General features: G+C 47.8%; 1 long non-coding RNA gene across 1 annotated transcript; it reads left to right on the top strand.

Moving 5' to 3' along the window:
- Positions 1–286: 286 nt before the first annotated feature.
- Positions 287–12706, top strand: LOC148758861 (uncharacterized). The gene is made up of 2 exons (XR_016020339.1): positions 287–519; positions 12115–12706. It is a non-coding gene; the product is annotated as an uncharacterized LOC148758861 (long non-coding RNA).
- Positions 12707–17714: the final 5008 nt, after the last annotated feature.

Below are 17714 nucleotides of genomic sequence, written 5' to 3'. Positions count from 1 at the left end.
ATTTGTGTATATAAATAAATGCATATGCTCTCTCTTCCCAAAAAAAATTAGACTCGAGAACCTCATTCCCCGCAAAGAAAACTACCCATTCCTCTTCCCATAGGTCCTTTACCTCCTTCTTCCCCTCGCCAGGTTAAGGAACTTTCAGCCCCGCCTCCCTGCCGGTCCGAGCTCCGCCTTCCCGGTCCACCTGTGAGCCCGGCCCCTGACGTCACCGCTCGGCTTCAGCGGCTTGCAGGATTCCGGCTCCTGATTGGTTCGTCCGACCACGGCCTGGCTGTCCACCAATGGCAGCGGCGCTGGGTGGGGAGGTGCCCATATCCAGGATGGCGGTCCCAGCACCTAGGGGCCGGTGACCGGCAGCGGGGGAAGCGGCCTGGGTTGGCCCTCCGATTGTGGGGTCCTGGGGGCATCTCGCCGAGTACCCCCCGGCCCGCCTACCAGGCCTTCCCCGGGCCAGAGCAATGGCTGCCGAGAACAGCAAGCAGTTTTGGAAGAGGAGCGCCAAGCTGCCGGGAGGTGAGCCCAGGAGCTGAGAGGAGGAAGAGGGGATTGGACCAAACCCTTCCAGATCGGAAGCCCTGAATCTCGCGGGCCTGGGGTCCCGCCGACCCCGGCAGGCTGGTTTGGGGAACGTGGGCTTGGGGAGCTGGGGCTGCCTGGTGGCGGCAGGGCAGCTGTCAGGCTGAGACGCAGGCAGCAAGCTGTGGGGACGGCTGGTTGTGGGAGCAGCCCGGGGTCTGGGGGGGAGGGCTCTGGGGGGGCTGCCCTCAGCCGGGCGGTGGCCGGAGTCCGGGCGTAAGAGACCCTGGAGTGGGATGAGTAGCCTGTGTCCGTCATGGGTGAGGAGGCCCGGCCCTGGAACTGCTTCTCACTTTAAACAGAACTCTCTTGGGGGGTCTCCCCCGCGCACAGGTGGTTGTTTGGACACGGATGGCCCCTTCCCCTGCTCCTCCAGCTCGGCACGTAGGCACCTTTTCCCTGGATTCCAACAAGGTTCTGCTGGGAGCTTGGGACCGTCTACAGGGAGACAGGAGAAATGAGGAAAAGTCTCGAGCCCGACCTTACTTTATCTTCAGTTGGCCTTTTCCCATTAGGAATTATTAATGGGTGACCCAAGAATTGAGGTTATTTCTTTAGCCTTTTCTAAGGATTTATTCAACCCCAAGTGGCCCCTTACCCTCCTGCGTTGTATTGTTCTTTTTGTGGAAATGCACTAAATTTTCATTCTTCAGTTGATTGGATGGAGAGCAGACCTTCTAAACTACTTTTTTTTTTTTTCCTTTTTGGTGTATGTTGAGACCCTTAGCAATTGTAAGTCCATTGATCTGCTGTTGGTTTACAGTTTAAATTTATTTGAAACTGTAGCAAATTCTCAGGGCAGAGTCCTGAGAAGTATAAGGAGGAGTGTATGTTTCAGTGGTGAATTTAAGATTTCTGACAGCCACAGTCTGCTTGGTGATGAAATTCATGTGGGTTGCCCCACTTGCTACCTTTCCTCATTGATTCGGGTCTTTTCCTTCTGGGAAAATCCTTTGAACTTGTGACCTTTTTTTTTTTTTTTAGATTTTTTTTTTATTGGGGAAGGGGAACAGGACTTTATTGGGGAACAGTGTGCACTTTCAGGACTTTTTTTTTCAAGTCAAGTTGTTGTCCTTTCAGTCTTAGTTGTGGAGGGCACAGCTCAGCTCCAGGTCCAGTTGCCGTTGCTAGTTGCAGGGGGCACAGCCCACCATCCCTTGTGTGAGTCGAACTGGCAACCTTGTGGTTGAGAGGACACACTCCAACCGAGCCATCGGGAGCTCAGCGGCAGCTGAGCTCAAGGTGCCGTGTTCAATTTTAGTTGCAGGGGGCGCTGCCCACCATCCCTTGTGGGACTCGAGGAATTGAACTGGCAACCTTGTGGTTGAGAGCCCACTGGCCCATGTGGGAATCAAACCAGCAGCCTTCGGAGTTAGGAGCACGGAGCTCTAACCCCCTGAGCCACCGGGCCAGCCCTTGACCTCTTTTTTTTTTTTTTTTTTTTTTTTAATAGCAAGAGAGAAATGAGGGTCAGTGGTCGCTATATAGCAGACTTATTTAGGATCCTATTAGACATATGGAGAACGGTGGGAATTAGCTGACACAGGATTAAAATACTGCAAGGGAATGCAGAGATAGCTTCAGATGAAAGTGCTGTGGAATTACAGTGTTAATGTCAGTGCTAAAGACTTTTATGTTTTTAGATAAGCACCACTTCCTGCCAACTGATTCCTTTTCCTTCCTGGTCTAGTGAGCTCTCCAGTCTCACCAACTGTTGTTCTCTGGGGTTTTCTGTAGTGAGGTCATTAAATGTTGACATCCTAGGGTTATAATCAGAATCAATGGGAGAACTGTTAAATCAGGAGGCAGTAGATGAGATGTGGGACATGCATGGTCTTTTGTGCCTACTGAGTGCTGGTTGTTATTAACAATCTTTTGTTTTCTGTGTTTCCTATTTGGACAATAGGAACAGTCACCTTTTTTCAAGGCACTACTTTTGCAAGATAGGAAGAGGAGTCTGTTCAGTTTTCTCAAGTTTCTGGCTTCCTTTTTCATTTTGAAGAGGAACATAGAGGGATAGAGGAGGGACCATTTCAGTTCAGAAAGACTTGGGTTATTATTTGGATCCTTTTACCTGTGTGATTAAGGACAGATGGTTTGCTCAATTTCTCTAGGCCTCAATTTCCTGATCTATAAAATGAGGATAAAAATACTTTTCTGAAGGTTTCTGTGAGGACTTCATTTAATATCCTATTTGTAAAGAACCAAGGACAGTGTTTATTTAGTACATTATGGTTGCTCAATATATACTAGTAATTAGTACTCTTATTCTTAGAGCAAATAAATAAACCTTTACTCAGATCCTTACCCTGTTGCTAGGTGTTTATGTTCATTGTTTATCTTGAGACATCAAAGTGTTGCCATGATGACAGTAGTTTTTATACCTTGGTTGTTGAGGGAAAATATTGTTTAGTTACGTGCTTTTAGCAGGGAAGCCTCCAGGATCCCCTGGTTATGGGGAGAACTACTTTTAGATAGTAAGTGCTTTGATTTAAGGAAAACGTTAGGGCATTTTCTCAAGAATAGAAGGTTTGCATTTGTACTCTTTCCATTTTAGTGAAGAAACACTTTCTCCTGGTGGAGAAATGACATGGACAACTGTCTTTAGGCCCATTGCAACCTAAAAGTGACACTAGTTTACTTTTCTTTGCAAACTGAAAGGTGAAAATTCAAAGCAATGTCAGATTACTTTCAGTTTCTTTGATCATGATCCAGCGACCTTAATGACAAACAAGTAGGAATTTTATTTAGTAAAATAGCCTAAGTTCACAATGAATTAAACTTTTTTTTTTAAAAACAACAGCTTTATTGAGATATAATTCACATACCGTAAAAATTCACCCATTTTTCAGTGGTTTTTAGTGTATTCATCTAGAGTGTGATGGTTTTGTACAACCATCACCACTAATTTCAGTACATTTTTATCACCCCAAAAAGAAACCTCATATTAATTAGTAGTCACCGTCCACCCCTCCCCACCCTCCTCAGCCCCTGGCAACCACTGATCTTCCCTTTTCTATAGATTTACCTTCTGGACATTTCTTATAAATGGAGTACTGTGATATGAGGCCTTTTCTGGATTCTTTTATTCAGTATAATGTTTTCAAGGCTCATTCGTATCAGTATTTTATTCCTTATTATGGCTAAATAATATTATATGGCTGTGCGTCATTTTGTTTATCCATTTGTTAGTTGATGTCCATTTACATTGTTTCCACTTTTTGGCTATTGTGAATAATGCTATGAAATTCATGTGAAGTTTTTGTGTGGATGTATGTTTTCAATTCTTCTGAGTATATGTAGGAGTGGAATGGCTGGGTCACATGGTAACTTGGTGGAATAAAACATCTTTTTAAGTTCTCTCAGTTATATGCGTGCATAAGAGCCCTGTGTACTTAATACATCACATGGTCCTTGTACGGATGCCTAGGAAAATAGGAGGCGATATGTACCACATGGTTAAGAATCAGGCTTCGGAAACTTGCAGCTAATAGGTAAGTCAGTCCTGGAGATCTAACGCACAGCGTAGGGATTATAGCCAACAGCGCTACATTATAAACTTCACAGTTGCTAGGAGACTAGGTCTTAATTGTTCTCACCAGAACAAAGAAATTATAATTATGTGACGTGATGGAGGTGTTAGCTAACCCATTGGTGGTAATAAATTGCAATAGATAAATGTATCAAGCCAGCACATTGTACAGCTTAAACTGTCACAATGCTTGTCAATTATATCTCAAATAATAATTTGTAAAAAGATGAAGGTTTTGAAATAAGATGATAGGAAAGCATTTATGTGAAGTTCAAGAACAGGCAAAACTCGTTGATGTTGATTGAGGTCAGTGGTTGGTGGGGAGTGTTGACTGGGGAGGAGCGTGAGCCTTCTGGGGCAGGACGTGTTCTTCACCTTGATCCGCGTGGTTTTCTGTATACAGAGGGTGCCAAAAAATGTATGTACATTGTAAGAAAGGAAAACTATTAAAATTGTAATACTCACTATATACCGATAACAAAAGATGAATACAAGTCACGTTTGACGCCTGCATTTACAAGAGGTGCCCAGAGTGGTTCCCATCAGCGTCCAGACACTTCTGATGACGGGGAACTACTGCTTGAGCAACGTTGACCAAAGTGTCCACTTGTCTACATTTTTTTGACACCCCCGGTACATATGAAGTCATCCATGTGTACACTTGAGATTTGTGTAGTTACTGTGTACAAGTTATATCACATTTTAAAAGTTAAAAAAAAAAGACCACAGGGGAGCCCATGGTAGGAGAAGGGCACATGGTTCAGTCTGTCGTGAGGCCACCATTGAAGGGTGGGGAGGAAAGTAAGTGGGTAAGTGGTAGAGGAAAATGCAGCAACACTAAAATCTACCCACCAGGACAGATTGTTGACCATGTGAAAATTGCCCAAATCGAAACGGACAAAAGCTTCCTTTCTCACAGGGGAAGACTGAAGTGTAAAATTGTACTTGAATCTTGGTATCGAGTGAGGATCTTGATATTGGCAGCTGGGAGACTTGAAGAAAACAGTGTAACCCGTAGGATTCAGGGCTGACAAGTCACAGAGCTCATCAGATGCGAGGTGGTGGCTGTGCAAGAGGTTGTGCAGCACTGAGAGTGTTGGGGTGTGAGCGGTGACGGTGCGAAACCCTCCTGGCTAAAGGGAAGCTGTAGTGGTGGTCAGATAGGCTGACACTGGCCTTGGACATGAGATCCTAATTCGGAACCAGCGGGGCCTCCACATGCAGTTGTGAACTGCGGGGTGTGTGGGTGTGTGTGGGGGTTTCTCTCCTCCAGCTGTGAGCCTGAGGAGGGCTGTACCTGCCCAAGGGGCCTGGAAGGAGGAGGGAAGCAAAAGGGACTCTGCAGGGAAATGGGCCGCGCATGTGACAGCTGTCCTTGCTCTGATGTAAGGCTGTACGGAGAGCAGGCCCTTCTCAGCACCTGCCCTGGGCCTGCTGTGCGCTAGGTCTCCAGGCGGTGCTCCCCGTAGATTGTGTTGGTTGTGCAGGAATGCAGAGACCCCATTACCTAACTGCCTGCCTTGTTTTCCCTGAGAGACGTGATCCCCATGAATCTGTGTGGGGAGTTGAGGGATGGGAGGTCTCTTCTTCTGTATCTGCTTCAAGCTGAGAAGGGGGGTAGTGCTGTCCCTACCTAATGGGGAGTCACAGAACTCGCACCCTATCTGTTCTTAAGTATTAAAAAGGGGGGGTCTCTTCTTCCTTGGTTGGGGTGTACTAGAAGCCTCCCTGGGATATAATTTGTATCCCAATGGCCCCTAGATGAGGAGAGACAGATATTAATTAATAAATCAAAAGCGCTGGCTCCAGGGATGGGACTCAAAGCCCAGGGTTAGGTCTGGACTGGCCTGGAGGAGTGTTAATACCCATTCGGTCTCTGGGATGGCGTTTATTTATCCAAGAGTTAGGTCTGGAATGGCTTGGGGAATGTTGGGCTACAATGATTATAGCTCACAGGCTTTTCAGTAGTTATTAGGCAGGGGTGAGACGCATTCTGTGATTTAGGCTAGGAGCAATCCTTAGTTTAGGATTTAGAAACTGATTAGAAGAGTGATTAAGACCAGGGGCTAAGGAGCTAACAAACTAGGGAAAGGGACGCTTAACATTTCTATACTGAGGGGACTTAAAACTTCTGTAGTGAAGGGGCTTAAACCTTCTATAGTGAGGGGGCTCTCCCATATCGGGACGGGTATTATTCATTCATTCCTTTCTTGTAGTCCCTGAATGCCCAACTCCTCTCCTTGGGAAGGACCTTCTCCAATTGTTAGGAATGAAAATAGTTTAGTTATAGGAGAAAATCCTGTCCTAAGACCGCCCCTCCAAATGTTAGTTACACAAACTGAAGCCCCTCTGAATACTCTCACCCCTACATGGAAGAGTCAAAGTGACCTAGTGTCTGAGACACTGGAATTCCTGGCCGGGCTAAGAACCCCAGTCCTCATTAGTCTAGGGATCCCTCACAGTTTCTCCCCCAGAAGCAGTACCCTCTAAGGCCTGAGGCAAGGGCTGGGCTTCAGCCTGTAATTTCTAAGTTTCTTACTCAGGGGCTACTTAAATCCATTAGTTCCCCTTGTAACACTCCTGTATTGGCGGACAGGAAAAGGACAACTCCTATAGACTAGGAATCCGCCATTGCCCATCACAGAAAAAGGCTGAGTCATTAACTAAACAGTGAAACGCTTGAGGTGCTCCAAGAAGAACTGGACTCATTAGCTGGAATCCAGACAGAGCCCTGGGCAGAAGTTGCTCTGGGTCATCTTGGTTCTCAGCAAAGAAAACAAGATCCCATCATCAGAGACAGGTGGCAGCTGGAGGAGACGATAGTTCTCTTCCAAAACACCATGACATAGCCTGTATAAAGTGAATTTAAAAACAAACATAACATAAACAAAGAGACTGAGGCTAAGGGCCAGATGAACACCTGTCACGGTGTAACCATGACGTGCCAGCCCTGGGGCTCCGTGGTTTTGGGGACTTGGCTCAGGGATGTCTGAAATCCTACAACCTGGTGATATGACAGCCTGCAGAAAACAAGTATGAATTACGATACAAAGGGAGAAGGTAGACAAAAGACACAAGAAGTGATCAACTCAGAGCAGAGTATTTATTTACTGAGCACAGAGAAGGTTTGTATCATTTACCTCCCACCTGCCATTTTCCTGTCTCCTATCTGCCACTTGCCCCAGCACAGCAAGCATATGCTTTATAAAAGATGTTCAGGTTTCACGTTTATTTTTTTTGAAAAATTGTGACAATATTCCACTCCTTTTATTAAACTACCCGTCCCCATCCTGGAGAAAAGTAACAGAAAAAATAATCAAACAGTGTGATTCCCATTCAGAGAAAGTAAGTAACAAGGAAAAAGAAGGACCACTCCCCCCACGAGGAGGCAAGGGTGGGAAGAAAGACGTTTCCCGTCATCCCTGGAAAAAGAAAGTTGGTCCAGGGCAGGAACCATAGGCCTGAGCGAGCAGGAGAGTGGACCCTTCTCCCTACGTCCTACGTGCTACACGGGGAGGATAGACCCCTCAGCGGAGCAGCTGGACTAAGAGAATCAGGGGTCCACAGACAGACCAAGTGGGAGGACGAACAGCTCGTGTCTCACTGGTCCACACACGCAGCTCTGCAGCTATAGAAGTAAGTGGTAACAGACTCGGGTCAACCGCTAATCACTTAAACACGCTGAGTGTCCTCACAGCCCGTCTCACACCCCACGTTCAAAACATCACAACCTCCCTGTAGCTCAGTCCTAGGTCCCCCCGACTCAACTTCTTGTCTTGTCGGGACCTTGAGGACAGGACCTCAGGAAGCGTTGAGAACACGAGGGTCCTGGGCACTGGACAAGAGCCTGATTAGAGATGGGCAGTAAAGAAGAGCTGAGCAGAGGACCCAGGAGAGGGGGTGCTGAAGGCAGACTCACGTGGGGGTACAGCTTTCGGCTCTGCTCCTTTTTCCTAAAGGTTATTGAGATCAGCTTCCTCCTGCTCTGTCCTGTACGTACTTACAAGTTGACATTGGACCCCTCCGTCCACGTACAAGGACACAGCATCCCAGGGAGGCCCTAGTGGTGCATTGAAGCGTCAGGACAGCTGGGTATCATCGTGTTCTAGGCAGAGCCAGTGAGTTCAGCTTTATTGTTTTGCATCCTTAGTTAAATGTACTCTTATGTATTTTATTCATTTTGATGCTGTCGTTTCAAGCATGCGTGGTCAGAATTAACGCTGGGTATTATCAGGTGTAGGTCATTACTCGAAGCCTCTTCTCTGAGGAACAGAACACCTCACAGGATGTGTCACTGTTGTAGGTGGTGAGCACACTTTTCATTCCAGGGTGGGGAGCAATGGAGAAGGTGGTCAGATACAAGCTTTAAAGTCCATTCAGGTTGTGACTTACAAACTGTGAGTCTGGAAAAGGATGTAATCTTGAGTACCTGAGGGCCGTCACCTACGCAGACTAAGGAGTAAAGTGACGTTGCGTGTAACATGGCCGTGTCGAGGACGCTGTGAGCACTGGGCACAGGTCAGGTGTCTGAGGTGACGACATGGCTAACAGGCCCTGCACAGGCTGTGCTCACTGCTGTGTAAGAGGCCGGATTCTGGTCTGTGCAGGGAAATCATCAGTCATTTTGCAACCAACTGAGATTCACTTGGGATGGAAACAAATCCCACCACTAGTTTCTCTTCCCTCCATTTCATCAAACTTTAGTCGTGCTGTTTTATTATTATGATTCTTTTGTCCTTATTTTTTTCTTTATTTCCATCCCCCTCCCACTTCCTCTCTGGCAACCATCAGCTTGTCTGTATATCTATGGATCTATTTCTGTTGTTTTGTTAAATTACATACATAGGTAAAATCATACAGTATTTATATTCGTGTGACTTATTTCACTTAGCATAATGTCCTCTAGGTCCATCCATGTTGACACAAATGGCAAGATTTTATTATATACTGTGTTTCCCCGAAAATAAGACCTAGCTGATCAATCAGTTCTAATGCATCCTTTGGAGCAAAAATTAATATGAGACCCGATCTTATATTATAGTAAAATAAGATCAGGTCTCATATTAATTTTTGCTCCAAAAGACGCATTACAGCTGATGGTCCGGCTAGGTCTTATTTTCAGGGAAACACGGTATACACACACACACACACACACACACACACACACACACACACACATCTTCTTTATCCATTCATCTACTGATGGACACGTAGGTTGTTTCCATGTCTTAGCTAATACTAATAATGCTACAGTGAACATAGGAGTGCATATAACTTTTCAATTTAGTGTTTTTGTTTTCTTTGGATAAATACCCAAAATTGGACTTGCTGGATCATACAGCAGCTCTTGTTTTAGTTTGAGGAATCTCCATTCTGTTTTCCATAGTGGCTGCACCAATTACAGCCTCACCAACAGAGAGAGCACCAGGGTTCCCTGTTCTCCACATCTTCGTTTATTGATAATGGCCATTCTGACAGGTGTGAGGTGATACCTCATTGTGGTTTTTATTTGCATTTCTCTAATGATTAGTGACATTGAGCATCTTTTCCTATGTCTATTGGCCATCTGTATGTCCTCTTTGGTGTAATGTCTGTTCAGGTCCTCCGCCCATTTTTAAATTGGATTGTTTGATTTTTTTTTAATGTTAATTCATGTGAGTTTCATATATATTTTGAATACTACTCCCTATCTGATGTATCATTTCTGAATATCTCCCATTCAGCAGGTTGTCTTTTCATTTTGTTGATGGTTTAGTAGGTTTACCTTAAGACAGCAAATACGATCAGGAAACAATTAGGGGAAGGGAAAACGCTGGCACTAGACAGTCACCTTCCTGGAGGTCCGTTCTTCAGGAGCAGATCTTCCCCTGATTAATATAAACTCTGACTGTGTGGGCACCCAGGGTCCCAGACTGGAAAACAGCCTCTGATCTTCCATCAGTGTCTGAGCAGTTTCTCCATTTACCCGCCCAGTCACACATCTCTTAGGGACCATCTACACTCACCTGCCTGCCTACACATTCATTTTTCCTGAGGACCTTGTTTGTTGACATTTTATAAGAAATGTGAAAAGGACACATTTTTGTAAGGGTGACCCTGATGACAAGAGGATCTGATTTCCAGAAGCCCTGGTCCCTAAGATGGACTTTCAGGGAAATTTGCAACCTTGCTGCCTAGAACCAAATGGAGAAGCAAAGGAAATGTGGGCTGAGACCAAGCCTGTGAAGCCCTGAGGTGACCACAGAGGCTGGTGCTCCCTTGTGACACAGGTCACTCTGGATCCAGGGCTCCTGGGAACTGGACACACTGATTCGCCAAGTCCCCAGCCTCCCGCCTCTGCCTCCTCCCTGCAGTTTCTCAGTGTCCCGGCTGCCGAGCTTCTAGTCCCCAGGAGTCATGTCTCCCACCTTTAACCTCTCCTGCTGGGTGACAAATGGCCACAAGACCAACCTGTGACCTCTCCCCCACGTTATTTGTCATCCTGGCTCCCTCCCATGATTTGTCACCTGCCTCGGTCACCATCCCTGGCCCCAGCAGTAACAAGGACAGATGCTATGCCCAATGAACCATGTGGGATGAGACCTGACAGACGGGAACCCCGTATCCACCCCTCCATGCCCGGTATCTTCTCACACGTCCCAGTTACAAGGGTTAGAGCAGCAGGAGCTTCAGGCCAGCCACGGTCCCTGCAGTGATTGGGAAGTGCTGGGACGGGGGTCAGAGAAGAGAATGGCAAGAGCCTGACCTGGCCACAGGGACCCAGAACAGCACCTGCTATAGTGGTTCTGAGAAGGGGCTTCCAGCCTTGCCTCCCTTCCTACCTCATCTCAGGATGAGGGGCCTGGGCAGCTCTTATGCTGCACGTGGCACGTGTGTCTCTGCTCCCCTCCAGGAGGCTTCACGATAGCTGCCCACCTGTGGAGCGTCCTGTCTGCTGCAGACCTGGTGGCCACAAGCTCTGTGTCCCGGGTCTGGGGCTCTTCAACTTGCAACAGTTCAGAGTGATCTCTGCCGGGTAAAATGCCTGGGCCGCTTCCCATCAGGCCTTGTGTGACAGGTCACATATGCTGACGGTGATACTTGAGAGGGTCAGAAGAGTCAGAAGGGATTTGGGAGATAAGTGTCTCCTATCACAGTCCCTTCAACAGACACATTCAACTAGAGAATGGACAGACTCGCTGGGTTTGAGGGAAGATAATGAAGAAAGTCAGCCATAGCCACAGCCTGAGGGTGGGAAGAGGAGATTCTATTTCAAACTGGATTCTAGGATGACCCAGCTTCCATTATTTCATTCCCTCTTTTTATCTCTAAAGATGTCTTCTCTGCTTTTAAACCTATGCATTTGGTCTCAATTTTAGTTATCCGTTTTTTCAATTTTAAAATTTCTACTGGGTTCTGTTCTATGCTGAGTTGTGTTCCCCCCAAAAGGTATGTTGCAAACAACCCCCTGTATCTCAGAGTGTGACCTTATTTGGAAATTGGACCTTTGCAGCTTTAACCAGTTAAGATGGGTTCATTAGGGTGGTGACCCCAATATGAGTGGTGTCCTTACAAAAACAGGAAATTTGGACACAGAGACAGACATGCACAGAGGGAAGTTTGTGTGACAAAACAGGGAAAATAGCATATGAAGATGGAGGCAGAGATTGGACTGGCAGAGGTCAGCTGCAAACGAAGGAATGCCAACCACTGCCAGCAGCCACCAGAAGCTAGGAGGAGGCAGAAAGGATTGTAGCCAGAATCTCTGAGGGGGCGTGGCCTTCCAACACCTTCATTTCAGGCCTCCAGCCTCCAGAACTGTGACCCAATAAATTCCTGCTGTTTCAAGCCATCTAGCTTGTTGTCCTTTGTTACAGCAGCCATAGCAAACTAATACATGTCCCTTTTAAAATCTGCTATGTCACCTTTTATAATTTCCAGTTCCCCGCTGAAATTCTTTTGTATCTGTATTTGAACATGGAAAGCACACTTGTTTTACTGCATGTGCCTCATATTTACAGATTCCAAAGTTTTTGCCGTCCGCCTCAACTGAAACTTGTTACCGCGTATTCTGGCTCATGTCGTCTTGGTTGGCTTTGCTAGTATGCTGGGCCGTTTTTAAAAATACTACGTGTAGACCTCTCCAACTCCCCTGCTGTCTTGGCGGCTGCTCTTGGTTGGGGACCGACCCACACCTAAGGCAGGAATATGGGGGCTGCAAAGAAGACGAAAAAGTTGCTGGAGTTGATCAACTCTAGGCTCCAACTTGTTATGAGAAGTGGAAAGTACACGTTGGGATACAAGCAGACTCTGAAAATGATCAGACAAGGCAAAGGAAAACTGGTAATCCTCGCCAACACTTTCCAACCGTGAGGAAATATGAAACAGAGCCATGTTGGCCAGGACGGGTGGCCATCACCACAGAAGCAACAATATTGAACGGCACAGCATGTGGAGAACTCTACAGAGCATGTGCACTGGCTACCACTGATCCAGGGGGTTCTGACGTCATTAGCAGAAGCCAGGACAGAGTGGGGAAAAGTAACTCATGCAGATTTTTCTTTAATAAAACTGGCCAGAACTTTTTTTAAAAAAATAAAAATAATAAAAATGTTGTGTGTAGGAATTATTTGCAGCCTAAAGTGGTGCTATCTTATTCAGGGTGGTTGTCCTAGTTGTTTCTTGGTGCCCAAGGAGATGTTTGCCATGATGCCGAACCGCAGTCTGAGGGCCGAGTCATCCCTTATCACCCAGAGATGGAGAAACCATAAGTGACTGTAAGGTCCTGAGCGGACTGTTTATTTCAGATTCACTCACGTTTCTAGGAAGCAGCATTTCAGAGTCACTGCTTAATGTGGGGGTTAGTGTATCTGGGTACCACCCTCGTTGGGCGCCAGCTTTCACCTCCTTTTCTGCTCAGTCCCTCAAGGGGGAGCCAAAAGCTCAGACAGAGTTCTTGCTGAACTCAGGTTTGGCAAATGCCCTCAGAGCGAAAGTGACTCCGGAGCTCTGGGCCCTCTGACCTCAGCTCCCCAGGCAGTGGTCCTGCCCTAGACCTTGGCTGGATCCCCTCACTGTGTTTGCATGTGGAGGGTTTCAAGGACGTGAACTATATTTTATCAGAATTTCTCGTTTCTAAGTGGTAGCCTGTGTTTCCTGAATCACCTCCTCCTTAACCAGCAGTCGGGGGACAAACTACTTTCTAGGCTGAGAGGGAGCACAGTGCTGGGAGCTCCAGTTCTGAAGGGGAGGGAAGGAGAGCATTTGATCTTAATGGAGGGGGAGCAACGTCAGGGTGAGTGACAGCTCAGGGGTGGGGGCCACAGGCCCAAGGGGGGGTACTGGGGACAGAGGGGAAGGACAGGAAAGTCTCCCCTGTACACTTGCTCCCACAGAACATCTCAGGACCAAAGTCCGTTACAGGAAGTGCTGCTCCTTTGTTGTCACTGACTTTTCCTCCTGTCCCAGTGGCCTCCCTCTGACCCTCCCAAAGCCACAGGATCCTTTAAAAGGACATGAACAGAACTAGGGTGACTCTGGGCAAGTTACACACCAGGAATGTGTCTGAAATCCCGCACACACCACGGTCACCTGCCAGGACCACGAGTGCCAGAGGAGGATTCAGGGTTCAGTCCTTTCCCTGCCCTCCCCTGAGTGAGGCCTCAGAGGATTCTCTCCCTCCCTGAGGGCGATCATGAAGGGGTGGCTGCAGTGTCTCATTCCAGACCTCGGGGTGTTGAGTAGCAGGTGCACATGCCCTTCAGTCAAGAAGTGGCTCAAAGTCTTTGCAAGACAAATCTTTCCCCAGTTGTGCTTGGTCTGTGTAGCCAACCTGCCTGTCACTTTCCAGGCTGTGGGTCCCTGTTCACAGAGAGGAAACCCTCACCATCCTGGGAGACTGTCCCCTGAGGAAGCTCCCGTTGGGGCCATCACGCAGCAGGGCAACCTCTGCAAGGCTGGGACTCTGGACCAACAGTCCGTCAAAACTGTCAGCTGAGAAATAATAACCACGAGGTGTTGTGTCACCAAAGGATTCATTCAGGGGAAAAAACAGGGTTGCAACCCAGAGCATGCAGATGGCAGCCACGTGCACACTCTGCCTGCGTGCCAAGGTGGAGGGTACTGATGGGAGAGAAGGACAGTTAATGAGGGGAAGTTAGAACCTGGAGCTTTATTACAGAATAGCATTCTTCCTTAGGGGTCTCGGGATCACTTAGAGCACAAGACCTTCCAGGAGCCCTCGCTCCTCCCACAGACCCTCCCCACTGATTACGTTGCTTCAAGTTCCAGTTCATCTTTATCAAAACCCAGATTGAAAATGAAGCCCAAAGCAAAACGCCACACGTTGGTCCAGGCTGTGAGGGGTCACTGTGTCCCCACACAACTGGTGAAGACCCTCCCCTCCTCACAGGTGAGAGGAGCCTGACGTCTGTGTAAGGAACCTGAGGTCACTCACAGGCCTTGCCTCGATGGTCCAAGCTCTGCTTTACCTCCAGCGCCACGGGAATGTTCTGCTATGGTTTTCATGAAATCCTTCTGCTCCCAATAGTTGGGTCCCATCTTCTCCAGCCACGTAGCCCGCGGCATCACACTTTGACTCTCTCTGTCGCTGTTGAAGCACAGGACTCACCCACGTGTGTCCCCCAAGGTGGTGGGGGTGAAGCTGGGCTTCCTGACTCTGGTGGATCAAGGCGGTGTCTAAACACATCAGGGAGTGAGAGCCTGGGCTGAAAAGACCCTCAGGGGAAGGAGGGAGGTGATGTCCCACTGCCGCCCCCTCCTGGCTCTGTCCTGAGCTGGGCTCAACTGCTCCCAGCTCCCTCCTGCACCTGTGCCAGGGAGCTGCTCCCCTGGGGCCGTTATTGATTTGTGTGGAGGGGAAAGGTGAGAGGAGGAGAGACGGAGAAGCCAGGACAGGGCTGGGGTGGGGGGTGGGGGGTGAGGGGAACGGAGTGAGGTGAACGGAGGGGAGGGGTCTCCATCAGGGTCGGGGATCCCCACAGCAGCAGGAGGAAGGTTAGGGGCCACTGAACCGGCTTCTCTCCCCATGTCACCGTGTGCGGAGAACTCTGAATCCCCACCCACTGCTGTAAACACAAACCTCTACTAACTTTGATGGGCTTTTCCAGAACCCTAAGATCTAATTCTAACAAAAATGCGCCTCTATCATCACTCTCCTGGCAGAACAAGCAGAACAAGCTGAAGGAGGCAGAAGGAGGAAAATGAAAGCCTGGGAGACGACGTGGGAGACAGGCACCCCTGAGGGCGGGGCTCTGCTTAGACCCGCCTCCCTGGGCTGCATGTGCTCAAGTCCAAACGTGGCTGTGCAGCTGTGTCCCCAGGCTTCGCGTTACCTACAGGGCAGTCGTGGGCCCGTTCTGCCTTGGAGACTTGATCCTGGGACAGTCTGAGTGAACCACCAAGGACATCTGGCTGCCTCAGGCCCCGGCAATCCTTTTTGCTCTTCCTACATCACAGAGTGAGCTCTTCTCCAAGGAAGGGCAATTTATTTTTGTGGACGGGTCTGAGATAATAGAAAATAGATGTTGGCCTCTAGAGGTCCCCGGTTCCTGGCACAGAGCTCCTGAAACCCTTGTAATAGGAGCTGTAAGTGACAGGAACACTAGGATCACCTCTTGTTCTAACATTTGTCTTTGATCCCGTCCTCTCCGGGAGGGTGAACTCCATGGACAGAAGCTCCTGTGCTCAGGACCCTCCCAGACCTCGCCCTGTGTATTTCTTCATCTGGCTGTTCATCTGTATCCTTTATCATAACCTTTAATAAAGAAGTAAATATATGCAGACGTTTCCCTGAGTTCTGTGAGCTGCTCTAGAACATTCATTAAACCCGAGGAACGGGCCATTAGAACCTCTGATCTACAGTTGGTTTGTCAGAAGTGATAATGTGGGCTTTGGACTGGCATCTGAAGGGAGGGCGTCTGTGGGACGAGCCCTTAACCCCTGGGATCTGACACCAGGCAGACAGTGTTAGAATTGAGTTAAATTGTAGACCATCCAGCTGGTGAAACAGAGAATCACTTATCGTAGGTAAACCTCCACACATTTGGTGACCAGATGTGTCAGAAGTGAAGTGTCTGTAGAAGTAAATGAGACACAGGAAGAATGACAGGGAAGCCCTGGGTTTTCCCAACACAGGAGGAGAACTATGAGTTTATCCTTTACAACAGTACAAGGCAAGTAGGGGAAGGGAATGAGAGCCAGTGGGGGGGGGGGGGGAGGACAGAAAGGTGTGGAAAGGTGTGGGGAAGGGCAGGTGACCAGGGCTCAGGGGGGAGGTGGGATGGCTCACTGTCTTTGCCCAGCACCCCCCAGGCTGGCCCTCCTTTGTCCTCCGTCTCCATTATCAGTCTTCTCAGTCTCCATGCTCACCAGCCCTGGGCTCAGTCAGTCATAGGGCCCAGAGAGGAGGAGAAGGAGGGTTGGGGACCCCGTGGTCTGGCCGCTCGGGATGCCTTGGAATCTGGGGTGAATAGGGTGGCTGCCCACTGGTGTGGGTGTTGTAAATGTACATGTTGACTAACCCTGATTGATTGACTTTCCTACAACCTCAGAACTTATTGAAAAGTAGACATGATGCTGTGTCCTCTGTCCCTCGGTAGAACAGCCGTAACACCTGGCACAAGTGTGTGAGAACTGAGAGGAAGTCCAGCACTAAGCCATCTGCTGAGCTGGACTTCCCTACCCAGTGATTGTGCTCAGTGAGAGTAGGAGATTCTCACACCCACACCTGGAGATTACCTTGGTTGTTGTTGTTTTATTATTTCCATCCTAGGCCTTCTGCCTGAGTCCCGCCTCTTCCCCCAGGCTTTCACAGAAGAAATGTCACCATGGGACCTTGCTCTGTCTGGTGCATTCAGATACCACACGTTCACAGTACGTGGAATACTACGTATTGTAACATCCTTAGTCATTTCTATCAGCTCCTTATCACTACCCTGGGCCTGACTTTCTTCAACATGAAGCAAAGCAACTCTCTTTCTGTGGTACAGTGCATGAAAAGTAAAGAGTAGTCTTTACTCCATTTGTTGTTAAAACTTCAGTCCTCAGTTTGTCTCTAAGTTTCGATCAGTCTGGTCACTTCAGAGCAAGTCTATAAGCAGCACACAGCTTCACGAGCTGATCCACCATGACATTCTTTTGTTCCCATATCGAGCATAGAGACTAGGTGACTTTTGAGCCATTTTGTTTTCACAATTAGAAGCCACTAGTGCACGAACCATAGTGTTTTAAACGAAAAAAAGTCTGACAACGTCATGTGTTGGCAAGGACATAAAACAACTGTGTCCTGCTGTTGAAAGAGTAAATTGGTCCAATAGATTTGAAAAATGGTTTGTCCTTATCTACCAAAGATAAAGATTCACCTTCTGTATACTTGTTGATTCCACTTTTAGGGTTTACTAACAACAAGAATATAATATTGGTATATGCACCATAGATTGTTCAAAGCAGTATTTTTTTTTTTTTTTTTTTAAAGGGAACAGGACTTTATTGCGGAACAGTGTGTACTTCCAGGCCTTTTTTCTAAGTCAAGTTGTTGTCCTTTCAGTCTTAGTTGTGGAGGGCGCAGCTCAGCTCCAGGTCCAGTGCCATTTTCTAGTTG

Source organism: Rhinolophus sinicus, chromosome 2 (assembly GCF_057876585.1).
Source record: "Rhinolophus sinicus isolate RSI-liver-muscle chromosome 2, RSI-T2T, whole genome shotgun sequence".
Taxonomy (NCBI): Eukaryota; Metazoa; Chordata; class Mammalia; order Chiroptera; family Rhinolophidae; genus Rhinolophus; species Rhinolophus sinicus.
The sequence above is the reverse complement of the archived record's forward strand: the minus strand, read 5'-3'. Positions and strand labels throughout refer to the sequence as shown.